Consider the following 19,998-nt stretch of genomic DNA (forward strand, 5'->3'; position numbering starts at 1 on the left):
TCCGTTTACAATGAAACGCTCCATCATTGTCATATTGCTTTGCATGATCATGTAGTTGACATCGTATTTGTGGCAAAGCCACCGTTCATAATTCTTCCATACATGTCACTCTTGATCCATTGCATATCCCAGTACACCGCCGGAGGCATTCACATAGAGTCATATTTTGTTCTAAGTATTGAGTTGTAATTCTTGAGTTGTAAGTAAATAAAAGTGTGATGATCATCATTATTAGAGCATTGTCCCAAGTGAGGAAAGGATGATGGAGACTACGATTCCCCGACAAGTCGGGATGAGACTCCGAACGAAAAATAAAAATAAAAAAAAAAGAGGCCAAAAAAAGAGAAAAGGCCCAAAAAATGAGAGAAAAAGAGAGAAGGGACAATGCTACTATCCTTTTTCCACACTTGTGCTTCAAAGTAGCACCATGATCTTCATGATAGAGAGTCTCCTATGATATCACTTTCATATACTAGTGGGAATTTTTCATTATAGAACTTGGCTTGTATATTCCAATGATGGGTTTCCTCAAAATGCCCTAGGTCTTCATGAGCAAGCGAGTTGTATGCACACCCACTTAGTTTCTTTTGTTGAGCTTTCATACACTTATAGCTCTAGTGCATCCGTTGCATGTCAATCGCTACTCACTCACATTGATATCTATTGATGGGCATCTCCATAGCCCGTTGATACGCCTAGTTGATGTGAGACTATCTTCTCCTTTTTTGTATTCTCCACAACCACCATTCTATTTCACATATAGTGCTATGTCCATGGCTCACGCTCATGTATTGCGTGAAGATTGAAAAAGTTTGAGAACACCAAAAGTATGAAACAATTGCTTGGCTTGTCATCGGGGTTGTGCATGATTTAAATATTTTGTGTGGTGAAGATAGAGCATAGCCAGACTATATGATTTTGCAGGGATAACTTTCTTTGGCCATGTTATTTTGAGAAGACATAATTGCTTAGTTAGTATGCTTGAAGTATTATTATTTTTTATGTCAATATTAAACTTTTGTCTTGAATCTTTCGGATCTGAATATTCATACCACAAATAAGAGAATTAAATTGAAAATTATGCTAAGTAGCATTCCACATCAAAAAATTTGTTTTTATCATTTACCTACTCGAGGACGAGCAGGAATTAAACTTGGGGATGCTTGATACGTCTCCAACGTATCTATAATTTTTTATTGTTCCATGCTATATTATATTCTGTTTTGGATGTTTAATGGGCTTTATTATACACTTTTATATTATTTTTTGGGACTAACCTATTAACCGGAGGCCCAGCCCAAATTGCTGTTTTTTTGCCTATTTCAGTGTTTCGAAGGAAAAGGATATCAAACGGAGTCCAAACGGAGTGAAACCTTCGGGAACGTGATTTTCGGAACAAACGTGATCCAGAGGACTTGGAGTCTACGTAAAGCAATCAACGAGGAAGGCACAAGGTAGGGGGGCGCGCCCACCTCCCCCAGGCGCGCCCTCCACCCTCGTGGGCCCCTCGTTGCTCCACCGACATACTTCTTCCTCCTATATATACCCATGTACCCTGGAAACATCAGATACGGAGCAAAAACCCTATTTCCACCGCCGCAACCTTCTGTACCCGTGAGATCCCATCTTGGGGCCTTTTTCGGCGCTCCGCCGAAGGGGGCATTGATCACGAAGGGCTTCTACGTCAACACCATAGCCTCTCCGATGATGTGTGAGTAGTTTATCTAAGACCTCCGTGTCCATAGTTATTAGCTAGATGGCTTCTTCTCTCTCTTTGGATCTCAATATAAAGTTCTCCTTTATCTTCTTGGAGATCTATTTGATGTAATCTTCTTTTGCGGTGTGTTTGTCGAGATCCGATGAATTGTGGGTTTATGATCAAGATTATCTATGAACAATATTTGAATCTCCTCTGAATTCCTTTATGTATGATTGGTTATCTTTGCAAGTCTCTTCGAATTATCAGTTTGGATTGGCCTACTAGATTGATCTTTCTTGCAATGGGAGAAGTGCTTAGCTTTGGGTTCAATCTTGCGGTGTCCTTTCCCAGTGACAGCAGGGGCAGAAGGCACGTATTGTATTGTTGCCATCGAGGATAAAAAGATGGGGTTTATATCATATTGCATGAGTTTATCCCTCTACATCATGTCATCTTACTTAAAGCATTACTCTGTTCTTATGGACTTAATACTCTAGATGCATGCTGGATAGCGGTCGATGTGTGGAGTAATAGTAGTAGATGCAGAATCGTTTTGGTCTACTTGTCACGGACGTGATGCCTATACACATGATCATACCTAGATATTCTCATAACTATGCTCAATTCTATCAATTGCTCGACAGTAATTCGACACCGTAATACTTATGGTCTTGAGAGAAGCCACTAGTGAAACCTATGGCCCCCGGGTCTATTTTCCATCATATTAATCTTCCAACACTTAGCTATTTTTATTGTTGTTTATTTTACTTTGCATCTTTATTTATCTTTATCGTAAAAATGCCAAAAATATTATCTTATCATATCTATCAGATCTCACTCTGTAAGTGACCGTGAAGGGATTGACAACCCCTTTATTGTGTTGGTTACGAGGTTCTTATTTGTTTGTGTAGGTGCGTGGGACTCGAGCGTGATCTCCTACTGGATTGATACCTTGGTTCTCAAAAACTGAGGGAAATACTTACGCTACTTTACTGCATCACCCTTTCCTCTTCAAGGGAAAACCAACGCAGTGCTCTAGAGGTAGCAGTATCCGGCCGGAGGTATGCAAGCCAATCTTCGTTGGCACAAACCCAGACCTATATATAAGACGGTGGGCAGCGAAGAATTTACAAGATGGAATAACTAAGTACTACATGATGAAACTCCATGACTGACCTGCTCATCGGACAAAATCTGACTACCTCTCAATGTCGGCAACTCTAGCGCAGTCACCGTGCAACCATGGCCAGGGAGCGGTGGACTGTTCGAAGGATTTTCCCATAGAAGAACCTTCTCCTCGAGGACGCATGAAAGACCAACAAGCATGGCCTTTTCCCAAGCCTGTTTAAGCACCATCTTAAAAAAGTTGGTGCAGGAATCACCGAGTCTTGCGGCGGTGAGGACGTCGGAACGGCGTGCGATTTCTCCTAGAGGATCGTCATCCATGGTCTCCCTGCCCCGACAAGGAGGAGAATTTCCTAGCGAATCCATGGACGAACTGCCTTCTCTTCTGCGGGAGGGGAACTGGCCTCGTCCCTTCGCTAAGGAAATTATGCAGGCACGCAAAGTGGTAGTGCCTCGTGCCCCGTGATGGTGAGGCTATTATTTACTATTTACTCGTACTGTAGCGGTACTAGCACTACTTTCTCAACTAGTAGTGCGATGTACTGGAGTACTTCTATAGTGCACCAGTTTTGAACTCTTGAATCTCAGGGCCAAGGAGCTACAGTTGGAAGTGGAGGGTACTACTATTCTCTAGAACCATCCCTGTACTATCAATGCAGGGAAAGTACACCTGCGTAGTGGGTACTCTCTGTGCTCTATTCAAGTGTGTAGCTGGCCTACTAAGCCGCTCCTCTCACGCACACACTAGCAGCCTGTTTATCAGCGACGGTTACTACGGGGGCAGAACATTTGTGTTATTTGATACAGCGAGACTAGGCTTTTCACTTCCATTTGTGGAGGTGTAATGGATCTCGTCGAACTTTGTTAGTAGTTCCTTCTTTAGGAGATGAGCCAAAGCTTTTGCCTCCGTTTCAAAACAAAAAAATCACGTCAAGAGGAATTTCTTTTATAGAGCCGATAATGGAGTGAAGTCCATGCGTGCAACGCCACAAGCTACAGAGTAGTAGTGTAACATCCCAAAATTCTAAATTTTGGAATGTTATAATAAACAGATAGATTTGATTGATTGTTTGATTGATTGACTGAAAGTGAGTGGAATTCGAAACTTTTGAAAGTTAAATGAGAGGGAATAAAAGGACTTTCCCAAACTTTCATTTTTGCTTTTATGATCCCCGTGAATTCAAATTCTTTCACCACAAAACCCTGGCGAGAAGATGACATGACTTCTTCCATTTATTTAAATGACAAGGGGTGTTGAAAATATTTGAATTTCATTTGAAAATATTTCCCATTTCTGAAACTTTATGCAACTCAATGATTTTCACGAGAGAGGATAAAATGACTTCTTCAAAACATATGAAATATGAGTTGGGAGTTTCAAAGGATTAAATTCAAAGTCCCATTGAAATTATTTTTCAATATTTGAGTTTTATTCAAATTATTTTTCTCCAAAATAAAAATATATAGAAAATAGGGTAACATGATTCCCTAGAACAGAAAAATGGAGAGAAATAAATTTGAAATCATTTTGGTATTTTTAAAATGATTTTTATTGGATTTTAGTAGGGCAGTAGCACCGTTTGATTTATTTAAATTTGTGTGGATTTTATTTGACTTTACAAAAATGTTCATGTTGTAGAAAATCTTTTTCTGAAAATTTTGATATATTATATGCCTATATAATATTTTATTTTATTTTCATTTTCCTTTTCTTTTCCCTCTGTTAGAAAAAAAAAGAGACCGCCGAACTGGGCCGGCCCAGCCAACCGGGCCAAGCCAGCCCAGCCCAGCGCGCTCGCGCCCGTCTCCAAGCTCGGGACGAAGTCCCGAGCGTGGCCGACTCCGCCGCCGCCGCCGAGTCCTGGTCGGGCACGCCTCCCCTTGCCCCTCCTCCACGCCTCCCGAGGCCGTCCTCCTCCATAAATAGCCCCGGGCCCCTCTCTCCCTCTCATGTTTCTCGCCGCCGCCTCGAGCCGCATCGCCGCCGCCGCCGCTGCCGCGCCTCGCCTAGCCCCGCGCGCCCGCGCTGCTGCCTCCGTCGCCCCGCGTAGCCTCTGCCCGGTGCCGCCGCCGCGCCGGAGCTCGCCGCCCTCGCCAGAGCCCCGCGCCATCTCACGGGAGTTAACCACCGTCGTCGTGTAGAACCGCTGCCGAACCGGTAATAAAACCGATCCGGTTTTCTTCGGTTTTCTCTTGGTTTAGTTTTTTTCTAGTTAGTTTAGTTATTTAACGATCGTTCTCTGTTTAGGTAGACCTAGCGAACGATTTCATTCGTTAGCGTTCTGTAACAAACGTTCGCTATTTAAAATTTTCTTTTTCTGTTTATTTTACACCAGGGACCTATTCGTAATTAGTTTTCTTATCATTTAGTCCCTGCTTTTCAAACAATCACATCTTTTTACTCGTTTGTCCAAATCCAACGAAACCAACGCCCACGTCTTCGTTATGATCCCCTCTATCCAGTAATCCAACTCAAACATGTTTTTGAAATTTTAAAATTTGAATTAGATCAGATTTGAATTTGAATCTTCTTTTGATCGTAACTTGAGTTTCGTAACTCCGATTTAGTTGATTCTTTTTGCAAATTAAAGCTCTTGACCTAAACTTTCTGATAAGGCCAAATCTACCTAATTTTGGTACTGTTAGAAATTGTTTTATGTTGCAAGAGTTATTTGCTTGGTTTTGATGTTTTCCGAATCGTCTTCTACGTTCTTCCCGATCTTTTGAGTGATTGCTTATGTATGGTTACCATTGCTTGCTTACGATAGATTGACCGGAGTGTGACGAGTAGATCTATCCAGAGTTATGAGTGCGAATCATCTTCATCAACATTGCAGGCAAGTAACACTTTGATCATACCTTTCCATACCCAGTTTTTATTGCATTAGATCAATCCTCAAACACTGCATGGTTAGGATCTAATTAAACTGTGGGTATTGGGAAGTAGTTGAGGTAGTACCTATTACCTGTTTTATTTATCAAACCCTTGGGAGTTACTTCTACGTTGCTTATATCGCCATGCTATGCTTGTAGACGTGGATTGGGTTTGAGTGATATTCATGACAGATGTGAGATTGTTAACTAATGGTTTACTTAAGGTGGCAACTAAAACTCACATCTGGGTGGATTGAGGCACCTGGAGAACCCAGTGTTGCCTGTATTTTTGGATATCCCGGAGTACCCATGTGATCATCCTATGGACCGCCACCCAGGCTCAAAGGGATCATAAGATTATTCATGCTAGAAACTTCCGTGTGCGGCCACAAGCTATTATGGGCTCTAGCATAGTTGATTAAGTTGTGTGAGCTCTTGAAGAGGTAGACTAGCAGATGTAGGGGATGTAGGTGGTACGGTCTACCCAGAGTAGAGAGTTAACGCTTCTGAAAGACTGTGTCTCGGTCATCCGTTTCTCAAACATCATGCAGTGCGAGAATCAAGCGGAGGCGATCGAGTCTTGTGGGGAAAAGTGCACAAACCTCTGCAGAGTGTACAAACTAATCATGATTAGCCGTGTCCCCGGTTATGGACATCTTGAGTATCTAGTACTTGGATTATCATGTGAATCTCATCATCATGTTACTTTAATTAATATTGTTGGGTTAATGATGATACTTAATTGGGATTGAGTTGGAGGTACCTTCTCAATGTTTAACAACCACCATGATAGTTAAATAAAATTTATTCCTTTGCAGTACGGAAAAATTGGCTTTTCGCAAAAACAGTATAACCATAGAGCTTTTCCACCAGCCATATATGCATGTAGTGATAGCCCTTGTTCATCATTTCTCTGTGGTGTGAATTTGCCAGCATATTCCATGTGCTGACCCGTTTTCGGGCTGCAACGTTTCATGTTGCAGGATTCTTACGACGAGTAAGTGATACGTTAGGGTTACGATTTCTACACTCAACTTTGCCGTTGGTGTTGATGGGAATCCACAAGCTTGTTACTTCCGCTATTTTGGATTGAGGTAATAGTATTTACGTTACTTTATACATGTGATTTACCTCTGTTATAAATCCTCGAGTACTGTGTGTGTCAGCATACCGATCCAGGGATGACACTTAAGCACAGAGACTTGATCCATTCGGGTCGGGTCGCTACAAGATGGTATCAGAGCACATGTTGACTGTAGGACGTGACCCTAGAAACTGGCAAGCCTATAGGAAGGATTTTCCCTAAAACTTTCCTTTTCAAAAATATCTTTTACCTCTCTTCTCTTCTAAGCTTATTCAAATATTCCCTTTAGTGAGACCATACCCTTTCCCCTTTTGACCACTTGAAGATTCGACTGATGAGACCACTCCAAGAAGTACAAGATATCGGACAACCAAGACCACTTCGGAATGAAGAGATTTTACCGTGCATCTGAATAATGGAAACTACAACTGTTGAAGACTCTGAAGACTAGGAGAATTGGAGACTCTGAAGAATTCTCAGGTTTTTTATGACCTAGGAAGGCTACTCTTATGGAAGTTGGCAGACTATGGAAGCCGTCAATGCCCGAGATCAAGGTGTACCGGAGAAAGACCGGAACATAGAGCATTAGAACTCAAAGTTTTTGTTAAGAAAACCCAAAGACAGGATATATCAGTTATGGAATGAAAGCTCATGGCAGTAACATGGGCATAGACATGGCTGACCATGGTGTTATTACCCGCTTATGCTATTGTCACCGTGCCGAGTTAAGCATGCATATGCATGGAAGGATTGGATGGTAGAAGGCTAATGGAGCACCTATCAGCAAGATGAAGTTTTAACTTTAGACCGGTGTATCACCAGGATCTGGAGTATTACATCAAGAAGTTTTTGACAAAGAAGTGTTTCGTGAAGAACTCAGAACCCAGAAACTGAAAGTAGCCAAGCTGGGAAAGCAAAACCCCGAGATAACGGAGACTCGTCAGGAACTGAAGGACAGTAGGATCATGGTTCATGTCAAGGATGTTGAGACCCAGAAGTTGGAGCGCAACTCCAGAAATATTAAAGGACGTCACGAGAGACTTCGCGTCAACAGAGATGATTTGGCAAAAGAACTTGAGAAGGACAAGCATGATTGGAAGAAGCCATCGGAGACATTAACAAGACTTGAAGAGTTTGGTGACGTTGAAGACTTATTAACCTTTAGAAGACCAAACCCCTGTTATACCTACGTTAGATGCGACGTTTGTGAGCTGTCATTTGTTTGATTTTTTCCGACAGCCACAATAAAAATCTATCTCTTCAAAACTATTGTTTGTATTGTGTGCATCCCTCTCGACCTCTCTTATCTCACCCCAAACCCATGGACCCAATAGAGGATGAATGGAGATGAGCTTGTATTTTCTGGACCGATGAGTCAATTGGAGACGGGCCGATGGATTCAGAACATGGAGGATCACATGAAGAATAACCCTATAGTCGGAAAGGATATGACCCGGCATGCTCTTCAATGTTTTGAAAGAGGTGCTGCTACTTGGTGGAGGATGTACCAAACCATCAATGGATGGCAAGGAGTAACCACTTGGAAGGAATTTAAGTGGACTTTGTAAAGTCTTGGCTTGTGTCCCAGAAAGTTGAGGCCTTATGGAAAGGATATGAAGAAACCTTGTGCATACAAGCTTTGTGGAGAAATAGGACACAACCATAAAGGAAACAAGGACGAATACCCTCATAAGCGGAGGATTGCCAAAGGAGTGAGCCGAGGATCTCAGGGAACTTCGGTTGGAGATTGTTCCCAAAGGTTTTGTTGCAGTAATGGAAGTTCAGTCTACATTGTTGGGAAAGATCCGTGAAGCTCAGAAGGATGACAAAGAGATTGCTGAGGTAAAAGAGAGGATGAGCAAAGGAAAGGCCAAGGATTTTCGTAAGGATGAGCACGACACCTTATGGTTCGAGGACCATGTATATGTGCCCAATAATGCAAAGATCAGGAAGTAAATACTTCAGGAGGCTCATGACTCACCATACTCGATTCGCCCTGGAAACACCAAGATGTATTTGGATTTGAAGGAGCGTTTCTGGTGGACTGGTATGAAGAAGGATATTGCGGATTATGTAGTCGTAGGTGATGTATGCCAGAGAGTAAAGGCAGAGCATCAGAAGCCAGCCGGATTACTACAGCCTATGCCGATACCCGAATGGAAGTGGGATAAGCTTGGCATGGATTTCATTACCGGATTTCCCAGAACCCGATCGGGATATGATTCTATCTGGGTAGTAGTTGATTCGCTTGAACAAAGTGGCTCACTTTATCCCAGTAAAAACCACCTATACAAGTGCGAAGTTGGCCAAGATATATATGACCAGGATCGTATGTCTGCATGGAGTTCCGAGGACCATCGTATCAGATAGAGGAACACAGTTTACCTCAAAGTTTTGGAATCAGCTGCACCAGACTTTGGGTACTAGGCTAGAGTTCAGTACAACCTTTCATCCGCAAACAGATGGATAGACCGAGAGAGTCAATCAGACTCTGGAGGACATGTTGAGAGCATGTGCGCTAGATTATGGATCTAGTAGGGATGATAAGCTACCTTACGCGGAGTTCTTATACAACAACAGTTACCAAGCCAGTTTGAAGATGGCCCCTTTTGAATCTTTGTATGGGAAAAGGAGCCAGACATCGTTGATGTGGGATGAAGTTAGAGACCGTCAGTTGTTTGTACCAAATGTGATCAAGGAGTCAGAAGAGAATGTTAAGTTGATTCGAGATAGACTGAAGGTAGCTCAGTCCAGGCAGAAGAGTTATGCAGACTCAAAAACGCAAGGAGGTAGTCTATGAAATTGGAGACAGAGCATGTCTTCGTGTGTCCCCTCTACGAGGATTTAAACGATTTTGAGTTAAGGGAAAGTTAGCCCCGAGATTTGTAGGACCATACCGAGTTTTGGAGCGTATGGGAGAAGTGGCCAACAAGTTGGAGTCACCCGAAGGACTGTCAGGAGTTCATGATGTGTTTCATGTTTCCCAGTTGAAGAAGTGCCATGCAGAGATGGCCAATATTCCCCTGTAAGGACGCTTGACCCTGGAAAGGATAATGATGTTCCATGAAGTGGAGTATGGACTTCATAAGTATAAGTGTTTTTTTATCTCGGTATGTGGGATATCCCTGAGGATGAAGAGATGAATTACTATTGGATATAAAGGAGGTATGATGTTGGAAATATGGATCAATGGAAATTCCATAATGAGTCTGAGTAATCATGTCCTAGTTTGGTGCCAATAGAAGGAAGAGAAACAGTACCATTGGATGGATTTTAAGTATGCTAGGAAGTTGGATGTTGGATAATGATCAGTTGCCCGATGATGAGTTCAAGGTTTACAAGTGATGAGATGGGCCATAACCCACAGGCCCCAGGACCTGCCAAGAAGCAAGCACATTCTTGCTGAAGGAAAACCCTGGAAGAAGTTATGATTTTATCGACAGACGATCTTATAGGAGTTACGCAAAACCTGAGGGTTGGGAAGGAACGATAGATGTTTGTTTGGCTTGCAGAATCCATGGATTTATCCGAACTTGGTTCGTCGACAAGAGAAATTCTGCAATGCTTGCGAGGATGACCGAGTGTTAGAATGCGAGATTCGCTAAACCATATACAAGGTAATGATTTGGGTGCGGGATGGATTGATCACCATACCGACTTACTCTTATTGTTCGCCTTGCTATACGGGATGGTAAATCTGAGTGACCTACCTATAGTAGAGAGACGACGTATTAAACCTTGCTTGAACCTTAGAATGGTATAAGAATGTTTCCCTTGTACACGGCAGTTGTTGCCAATCGTAGGTTATACGGTGAGGATCAACCAGACCCATTTCCTGCAGGAGAAACCATAAATTGTTGACCACCATGAGATATCGATAGTTGTTTAGTATTGGCGCCAGACCCGTCAGCTAAGAAGACCCAGTCATGGAAGAACCATACCAAATGAAAGGATACAGAAGAATTGAGGAAAAGGTTATGCCACTACCGGAAGAGCCCATTATCCTTACGATCTGAGAAGACCGACACTGTCAACAATAAGGATGGAGTATACGAGTTTTGGTGGAACCGTAACAATGCTTCTAAGGGTGGTAGCACCCCAGACCCCGGTGATGATCGATGGATTTTGAGAAGACCCCAAACCCTAACCTATTTCTTTCTAGCCTCTCCGAATCTCGAGGACGAGATTCATTCTAAGGGTGGTAGTTTTGTAACATCCCAAAATTCTAAATTTTGGAATGTTATAATAACAGATAGATTGGATTGATTGATTGACTGAAAGTGAGTGAATTCGAAATCTTTTGAAAGTTAAATGAGAGGGAATAAAAGGACTTTCCCAAACTTTCATTTTGCTTTTATGATCTCCATGAATTCAAATTCTTTTCATCACAAAACCCTGGAGAGAAGATGACATGACTTCTTCCATTTATTTAAATGACAAGGGGTGTTGAAAATATTTGAATTTCATTTGAAAATATTTCCCATTTCTGAAACTTTATGCAACTCAATGATTTTCACGAGAGAAGATAAAATGACTTCTTCAAAACATATGAAATATGAGTTGGGATTTCAAAGGATTAAATTCAAAGTCCCATTGAAATTATTTTTCAATATTTGAGTTATTTGAGTTTTATTCAAATTATTTTTCTCCAAAATAACAAATATACAGAAAATAGGGTAACATGATTCCCTATAACAGAAAATTGGAGAGAAATAAATTTGAAATCATTTTGGTATTTTTAAAATGATTTTTATTGGATTTTAGTAGGGCAGTAGGACCGTTTGATTTATTTAAATTTGTGTGGATTTTATTTGACTTTACAAAAATGTTCATGTTGTAGAAAATCTTTTTCTGAAAATTTTGATATATTATATGCCTATATAATATTTTATTTTATTTTCGTTTTTCTTTTCTTTTCACTCTGTTAAAAAAACAAAAAAAGAGACCGCCGAACTGGGCCGGCCCTGCCAACCGGGCCAAGCCAGCCCAGCCCTGCGCGCTCGCGCCCGTCTCCGAGCTCAGGACGAAGTCCCGAGCGTGGCCGACTCCGCCGCCGCCGCCGAGTCCCGGTCGGGCACGCCTCCCCTTGCCCCTCCTCCACGCCTCCCGAGGCCGTCCTCCTCCATAAATAGCCCCGGGCCCCTCTCTCTCCTCTTTTCTCGCCGCCGCCTCGAGCCGCATCGCCGCCGCCGCCGCTGCCAACCACCGCCGCCGCTGCCGCGCCTCGCCTAGCCCCGCGCCGCCCGCGCTGCTGCCTCCGCCGCCCCGCGTAGCCTCCGCCCACTGCCGCCGCCGCGCCGGAGCTCGCCGCCCTCGCCGGAGCCCCGCGCCATCTCGCCGGAGTTAACCACCGTCGTCGTGTAGAACCGCTGCCGAACCGGTAATAAAACCGATCCGGTTTTCTTCGGTTTTCTCTTGGTTTAGTTTTTTTCTAGTTAGTTTAGTTATTTAACGATCGTTCTCTGTTTAGGTAGATCTAGCGAACGATTTCGTTCGTTAGCGTTCTGTAACAAACGTTCTCTATTTAAAATTTTCTTTTTCTGTTTATTTTACACCAGGGACCTATTCGTAATTAGTTTTCTTATCATTTAGTCCCTGCTTTTCAAACAACCACATATTTTTACTCATTTGTCCAAATACAACGAAACCAACGCCCACGTCTTCGTTATGATCCCCTCTATCCAGTAATCCAACTCAAACATGTTTTTGAAATTTTAAAATTTGAATTAGATCATATTTGAATTTGAATCTTCTTTTGATCGTAACTTGAGTTTCGTAACTCCGATTTAGTTGATTCTTTTTGCAAATTAAAGCTCTTGACCTAAACTTTCTGATAAGGCCAAATTCACATAATTTTGGTACTGTTAGAAATTGTTTTATGTTGCAAGAGTTATTTGCTTGGTTTTGAAGTTTTCCGAATTGTTTTCCTCGTTCTTTCTGATCTTTTGAGTGATTGCTTATGTGTGGTTACTATTGCTTGCTCTCGATAGATTGACCGGAGTGTGACGAGTAGATCTATCAAGAGTTATGAGTGCGAATCATCTTCATCAACATTGCAGGCAAGTTCACACTTTGATCATATCCCTTTCATACCCAGTTTTTATGCATTAGATTCAACCCTCAAACATTGCATGAGTAGGATCTGATTAACATGTGGGTATTGGGAAGTAGTTGAGGTAGTAACCTATTGCCCTGTTTATTATCAAACCTTTGGGAGTTACTTCTACGTTTGCTTATATTGCTATGCTATGCTCGTAGACGTGGATTGGGTTTGAGTGAATTTCCATGACAGATGTGAGATTGTTAATTAATGGTTCAACTTAAGGTGGCTACTTAAACTAAACATCTGGGTGGATTGAGGCACCTGGAGAACCCAGTGTTGCCTGTATTTTTGGATATCCCGGAGTACCCGTGTGATCATCCTATGGACCGCCACCCAGACTCAAAGGGATCATAAGATTATTCATGCTAGAAACTTCCGTGTGCAGCCACAAGCTATTATGGGCTCTAGCATAGTTGAGTATGTTGTGTGACCTCTTCCAGTGGTAGGCTAGCAGATGTAGGGGGTGTAGGTGGTACTGTCTACCCAGGGTTAGAGTTAACGCTTCTGAAAGACTGTGTCTCGGTCATCCGTTTCTCAAACACCATGCAGTGCGAGAAATCCAAGCGGAGGAGATCGAGTCTTGTGGGGAAAAGTGCACAAACCTCTGCAGAGTGTACAAACTAATCATGATTAGCCGTGTCCCCGGTTATGGACATCTTGAGTATCTAGTTCTTGGATTATCATGTGAATCTCATCATCGTACTACTTAATTAATTTGATTGGGTTAATCATGTTCTTAATTGGGATTGAGTTGGAGGTACCTTCTCAATGTTTAACAACCACCATGATAGTTAAAAAAATTTATTCTTTGCAGTAGGGAAAAATTGGCTTTTCGCAAAAACAGTATAACCATAGAGCTTTTCCACCAGCCATATATGCATGTAGTGATAGCCTTTGTTCATCATTTCTCTATGGTGTGAATTTGCCAGCATATTCCATGTGCTGACCCGTTTTCGGGCTGCAACGTTTCATGTTGCAGGATTCTTACGACGAGTAAGTGATATGTTAGGTTTATGATTTCCACACTCAACTTTGCCGTTGGTGTTGATGGGAATCCACAACCTTGTTACTTCCGCTATTTTGGATTGAGGTAATAGTATTTACGTTACTTTATACATGTTATTTACCTCTGTTATAAATCCTCGAGTACTGTGTGTGTCAGCATACCGATCCAGGGATGACACTTAAGCACAGAGACTTGATCCATTCAGGTCGGGTCGCTACAAGTAGAGTACTAGCACTTTACGTACAGAGCCATATTGCATAGTTCCCAGTGTCACGCCAGGCTTTTCCGGCTCCTCGGGCTTAATTGGGAGGCGTTAGTTTAAATATGCTAGCTGATGAGGAAGCTGCAAGCGAGGTGCGGCTAGGGCGAGCATGCAGGCGAGAAACTTTGCATGGTGTGAATTGATATATAGGAGTACTACTCTAGTACGCAAGCCACGAGATGATTGGAGGGAAAACCGTTCACATGGATGGGATATCCAGTACACCCGGATTGTGGTGCGACACGTCCGTTCAACTACAAAAGTCAAACTACCAGTGTACAATATTAGCTCGCAACGAAGTTACTATTTAAAAAAAGGTCGCCGTGCGTTCAGCCGGGATCGAACCCACAAAACGAGCTACACACTCCCGCGACCACGAGTAGTACTCGTTGGAATACAACGCAACCTAGAATCGCCTTTTGTCGATAGTACATTGTACCTTACAAGAAACCACTAATAATGCCAAGAAACCACTAATAGTGCCAAGAAACTACTACCACTTGCATACGTGGCAGACTTAAGATAGGACTACCATATCAACCATTGTACATGCCCTTACCAACCAGCCCTACCAAGAAACGACTACTCTACAAAGTGTCGTTATAGGCATGTTTCAACCCATGTCGCCCTTAAGTCAACGCCTTCTATTCGACCGGCAAGTTAGGCGTTATGACTTGTGGGACCTACATGTCAGTCTGGACAAAAATCCCCGAGTGACCTCCTACCTCCGGCATGTCCACCTACTCATCCTCGGCCATGGGACGCAGCTACCGCCACCAGCAGAAGGCGAGGTCAAAACCGACGGCAGTGCAGAGCCCATCTTGCGGCAGCCTGGATGCCAGCTCCGTCCGGCGCTCGTGGCCGCTAGCTAGCCAAGATAGCACACACCCTGCTGGATGCATCCAGCTGCTTGTCTGCAAGGTTTGCTAGCTAGGTTGGCACGGAGGTGTGGCGGCTTGCTCGCGCGCGCCGTGCTAAGGCCAGCCATCTGGCTCGATTGAAGGCCAGCGCGGCGGCTTGCTCGTGCGTGAGTCACGCTCGGGCCAGCCAGCCAACCCGTGCGGAGGCCAGCTCGGCGTCCGGCCCGTCCAGCGGAGCGGCGGCCAACTCACTCATCACCGGCGCCACCTATGAACACGCATTAGTACTGTTTGAAGTAATGTTCAGGAAAAATAAAGATTAGAGGAGGAAGAACGGGATAGAAGGTCAGATGTGGGTCCCTCGTGTCAACGGTCAAACAAAATGTGTTGGTTTAAGCTGCCTCGTCAGCACGGACGTGTGGGCCAACCCTGTCTTAAACGGGTTTAAACGAGCCTAATCGGCACTAGGTAGTAGTTTTTTTGGCGCGGATTAAGAAATTGGGTATGTTTTTGCTATTTTTTGTACAATAGTTTCTTCCTAGGGTTGGTTGAAAGTGGTAGTTTTTTTGTTAAATACTCTACATACTGTAAGTAGGAGTGAAAGTTGAGCTTTGGAAGCTAATAAGCACGGCTAGTTACATAGTGACTATGTGTACGTAATTGAAACTAAATATCAACCATGAGTGACTAATATCTTGATGGAAAACTCGAAACTATGGAAATACTAGCATTTTTTACATGGTTGGAAATACTAGCAATGTTCACGTGCGTTGCAATGGATCATAATTAGTACTTATTCACAAACTTGATAGAAAACACTCTAATTTTGATATACATATATCACTAGAGATATATTATGTTTCAATCAAAATATATTCCTTGGGCTGTTTTGGTGAGGCGGGGGAGGGATGTGGTTGGTTTTAAGATACTAATTACGGGTTTTTCTACAAATTGGTAGAGAAGTGGATGTTGGTGAGGAAAGGCAACAACTTACCTCAGAGTCGTTAGATGTAGATCTAATAGTCAGAAATGATGGATGGCAGACACACCATTTATGACCCACAAGTATAGAGGATCTATTGTAGTCCTTTCGATGAGTAAGAGTGTCGAACCCAATGAGCAGCAGAAGGAAATGATTAGCAGTTTTCAGTAAGGTATTCTCCGCAAGCACTGAAATTATCGGTAACAGATAGTTTCGTGATAAGGTAATTCGTAACGGGTAACAAGTAACAAAAGTAAACAAGGTGCAGCAAGGTGGCCCAATCCTTTTTGTAGCAAAGGACAAGCCTGGACAAACTCTTATATAAAGGAATACACTCTCGAGGACACATGGGAACTATCGTCAAGCTAGTTTTAATAATGTCATATGATTCGCGTTCGTTACTTTGATAATTTGATATGTGGGTGGACCGGTGCTTGGGTACTGCCCTTACTTGGGCAAGCATCCCACTTATGATTAACCCCTCTCGCAAGCATCCGCAACTACGAAAGAAGAATTAAGGTAAACCTAACCATAGCATATCGGGATGTAATGTTCCATCTCCTGTAAAAGGATTAGCTAGCAGTTTCTCTATCATACCCGAAGGAATTTCAAAGTAAACATTTTCAGTAGGTTCAGTAGGTTGAGGAGCAACTCTTTGCTCTAACGGTCGGGGTGAAGATACCCCGAACAAGCCCCTCAAAGGATTATTTTCCATAGTAACAAGTGACAGTAAATTTCAGCACACTATATAATTTTTTCCTTACCAAATTCCACCTACCAAAGGCGCTTCACTCCCCGGCAACGGCGCTAGAAAAGAGTCTTGATGACCCACAAGTATAGGGGATCTACCGTAGTCCTTTCGATAAGTAAGAGTGTCGAACCCAACGAGGAGCAGAAGGAAATGATTAGCAGTTTTCAGTAAGGTATTCTCTGCAAGCACTGAAATCATCGGTAACAGGTAGTTTTGTGATAAGGTAATTCGTAACGGGTAACAAGTAACAAAAGTAAACAAGGTGCAGCAAGGTGGCCCAATCCTTTTTGTAGCAAAGGACAAGCCTGGACAAACTCTTATATAAAGGAAAACGCTCCCGAGGACACATGGGAATTATCGTCAAGCTAGTTTTCATCATGCTCATATGATTCACGTTCGTTACTTTGATAATTTGATATGTGGGTGGACCGGTGATTGGGTACTGCCCTTCCTTGGACAAGCATCCCACTTATGATTAACCCCTCTCGCAAGCATCCGCAACTACGAAAGAAGAATTAAGGTAAACCTAACCATAGCATGAAACATATGGATCCAAATCAGCCCCTTACGAAGCAACGCATAAACTAGGGTTTAAGCTTCTGTCACTCTAGCAACCCATCATCTACTTATTACTTCCCAATGCCTTCCCCTAGGCCCAAACAATGGTGAAGTGTCATGTAGTCGACGTTCACATAACACCACTAGAGGAAAGACAACATACATCTCATCAAAATATCGAACGAATACCAAATTCACATGACTACTTATAACAAGACTTCTCCCATGTCCTCAGGAACAAACGTAACTACTCACAAATCATATTCATGTTTATAATCATAGGGGTATTAATATGCATAAAGGATCTGAACATATAATCTTCCACCGAATAAACCAACTAGCATCAACTACAAGGAGTAATCAACACTACTAGCAACCCACAGGTACCAATCTGAGGTTTTGAGACAAAGATCGGATACAAGAGATGAACTAGGGTTTGAGAGGAGATGGTGCTGGTGAAGATGTTGATGGAGATTGACCCCCTCCCGATGAGAGGATCGATGGTGATGACGATGGTGACGATTTCCCCCTCCCGGAGGGATGTTTCCCCGGCAGAACAGCTCCGCCGGAGCCCTAGATTGGTTTCGCCAGGTTCCGCCTCGAGACGGCGGCGCTTCGTCCCGAAAGCTTCCTTCTTATTTTTTCCAGGGCAAAAGACACCTTATACCAGAAGATGGGCATCGGGGGGCTTCCAGGTGGCCCACGAGGCAGGGGGCGCGCCCAGGGGGTAGGGCGCGCCCTCCACCCTCGTGGACGGTGGGTGGCCCCCCTCTGGTGCTTTCTTCACCCAATATTTTTAATATATTCCAAAACTGACTTTCGTGGAGTTTCAAGACTTTTGGAGTTGTGCAGAATAGGTCTCTAATATTTGCTCCTTTTCCAGCCCAGAATTCCAGCTGCCGGCATTCTCCCTCTTCATGTAAACCTTGTAAAATAAGAGAGAAAAGGCATAAGTATTGTGACATAATGTGTATAACAGCCCATAATGCAATAAATATCGATATAAAAGCATGAGGCAAAATGGACGTATCAACTCCCCAAGCTTAGACCTCGCTTGTCCTCAAGCGGAAGCCGATATCGAAAAGTATGTCCACATGTTTAGAGATAGAGGTGTCGATAAAATAAAATACGGACATGAGGGCATCATGATCATTCTTAGAATAGCAACACATATATATATTCGTATGATTTCTTATGCTAAAGTAACAATCTATTCACAATGTCAAGTATGAATCAGAAACTTCATTGAAAACTAACAAACTATAATCTCAGTCATTGAAGCAATTGCAATTTATCATAACATCGGAAAGAGTCAATATAAGAGCTTTTTAGCAAGTCCACGTACTCAACTGTCATTTAGTCTTTCACAATTGCTAACACTCACGCAATACTTATGGGTATGAAGTTTTAATCAGACATAGAGAAAGATAGGGGCTTATAGTTTTGCCTCCCAACCTTTTACCTCAAGGGTAACGTCAACAATAATGCTTTATGAAAACCCACATCCAATTGGATAATATATATATATATATCAGGATCTTTCCAACACATAGTGCTTGCCAAAGGATAAAGTGTAAAAAGGAAAGGTGAAGATCACCATGACTCTTGTATAAGGTATAAGACAAAAATAAAAGACAGGCCCTTCGCAGAGGGAAGCAGAGGTTGTCATGTGCTTTTATGGTTGGATGCACAAAATCTTAATGCAAAAGAACGTCACTTTATATTGCCACTTGTGATAGGGACCTTTATTATGCAGTCCGTCGCTTTTATTTCTTCCATATCACAAGCTCGTATAAAGCTTATTTTCTCCACACTAATAGATCATACATATTTAGAGAGCAATTTTTATTGCTTGCAACAATGACAACTTACTTGAAGGATCTTACTCAATCCATAGGTAGATATGGTGGACTCTCATGGCAAAACTGGGTTTAAGGATATTTGGAAGCACAAGTAGTATCTCTACTTGGTGCAAAGAATTTGGCTAGCATGAGGGGGAAAGGCAAGCTCAACATGTTGGATGATCCATGACAATATAATTTATTTCGGATATAAGAAAACATAACCCATTACGTTGTCTTCCTTGTCCAACATCAACTTTTTAGCATGTCATATTTTAATGAGTGCTCACAATCATAAAAGATGTCCAAGATAGTACATTTATATGTGAAAACCTCTCTTTCTTTATTACTTCCTACTAATTGCAACGATGACCAAAACTATGTTTGTCAACTCTCAACAACTTTTATTCATCATACTCTTTATATGTGAAGTCATTACTCTCCATAAGATCAATATGATCTCTTTATTTCTTTTTATTCTTTCTTTTTCTTTTATTCCCTCAAGATCATAGAAAGATAACCAAGCCCTCGACTCAAGACTAATCTTTATTATATAGAGCTCACAGACTCGATTACATAGATAAGGATCAACACAAAAACTCAAAGCTAGATCATACTAAACTTTATTCTACTAAATCAAGATATAACCAAAAGGATAGAACTAAGAAAAACGGTAAAGATAGAAGTGTGATGGTGATACGATACCGGGGCACCTTCCCCAAGCTTGGCAGTTGCCAAGGGGAGTGCCCATACCCATGTATTTATGTCTCTTTCTTTGGAGGTGGTGATGATGGAGTTGTTGATGAAGTCGGCTTGTCGTCCATCTTCCAAGGCATAGGCTCACCATCATAGA

This window comes from Triticum aestivum, chromosome 3D (genome assembly GCF_018294505.1).
Source record: "Triticum aestivum cultivar Chinese Spring chromosome 3D, IWGSC CS RefSeq v2.1, whole genome shotgun sequence".
In the NCBI taxonomy this organism is placed as follows: Eukaryota; Viridiplantae; Streptophyta; class Magnoliopsida; order Poales; family Poaceae; genus Triticum; species Triticum aestivum.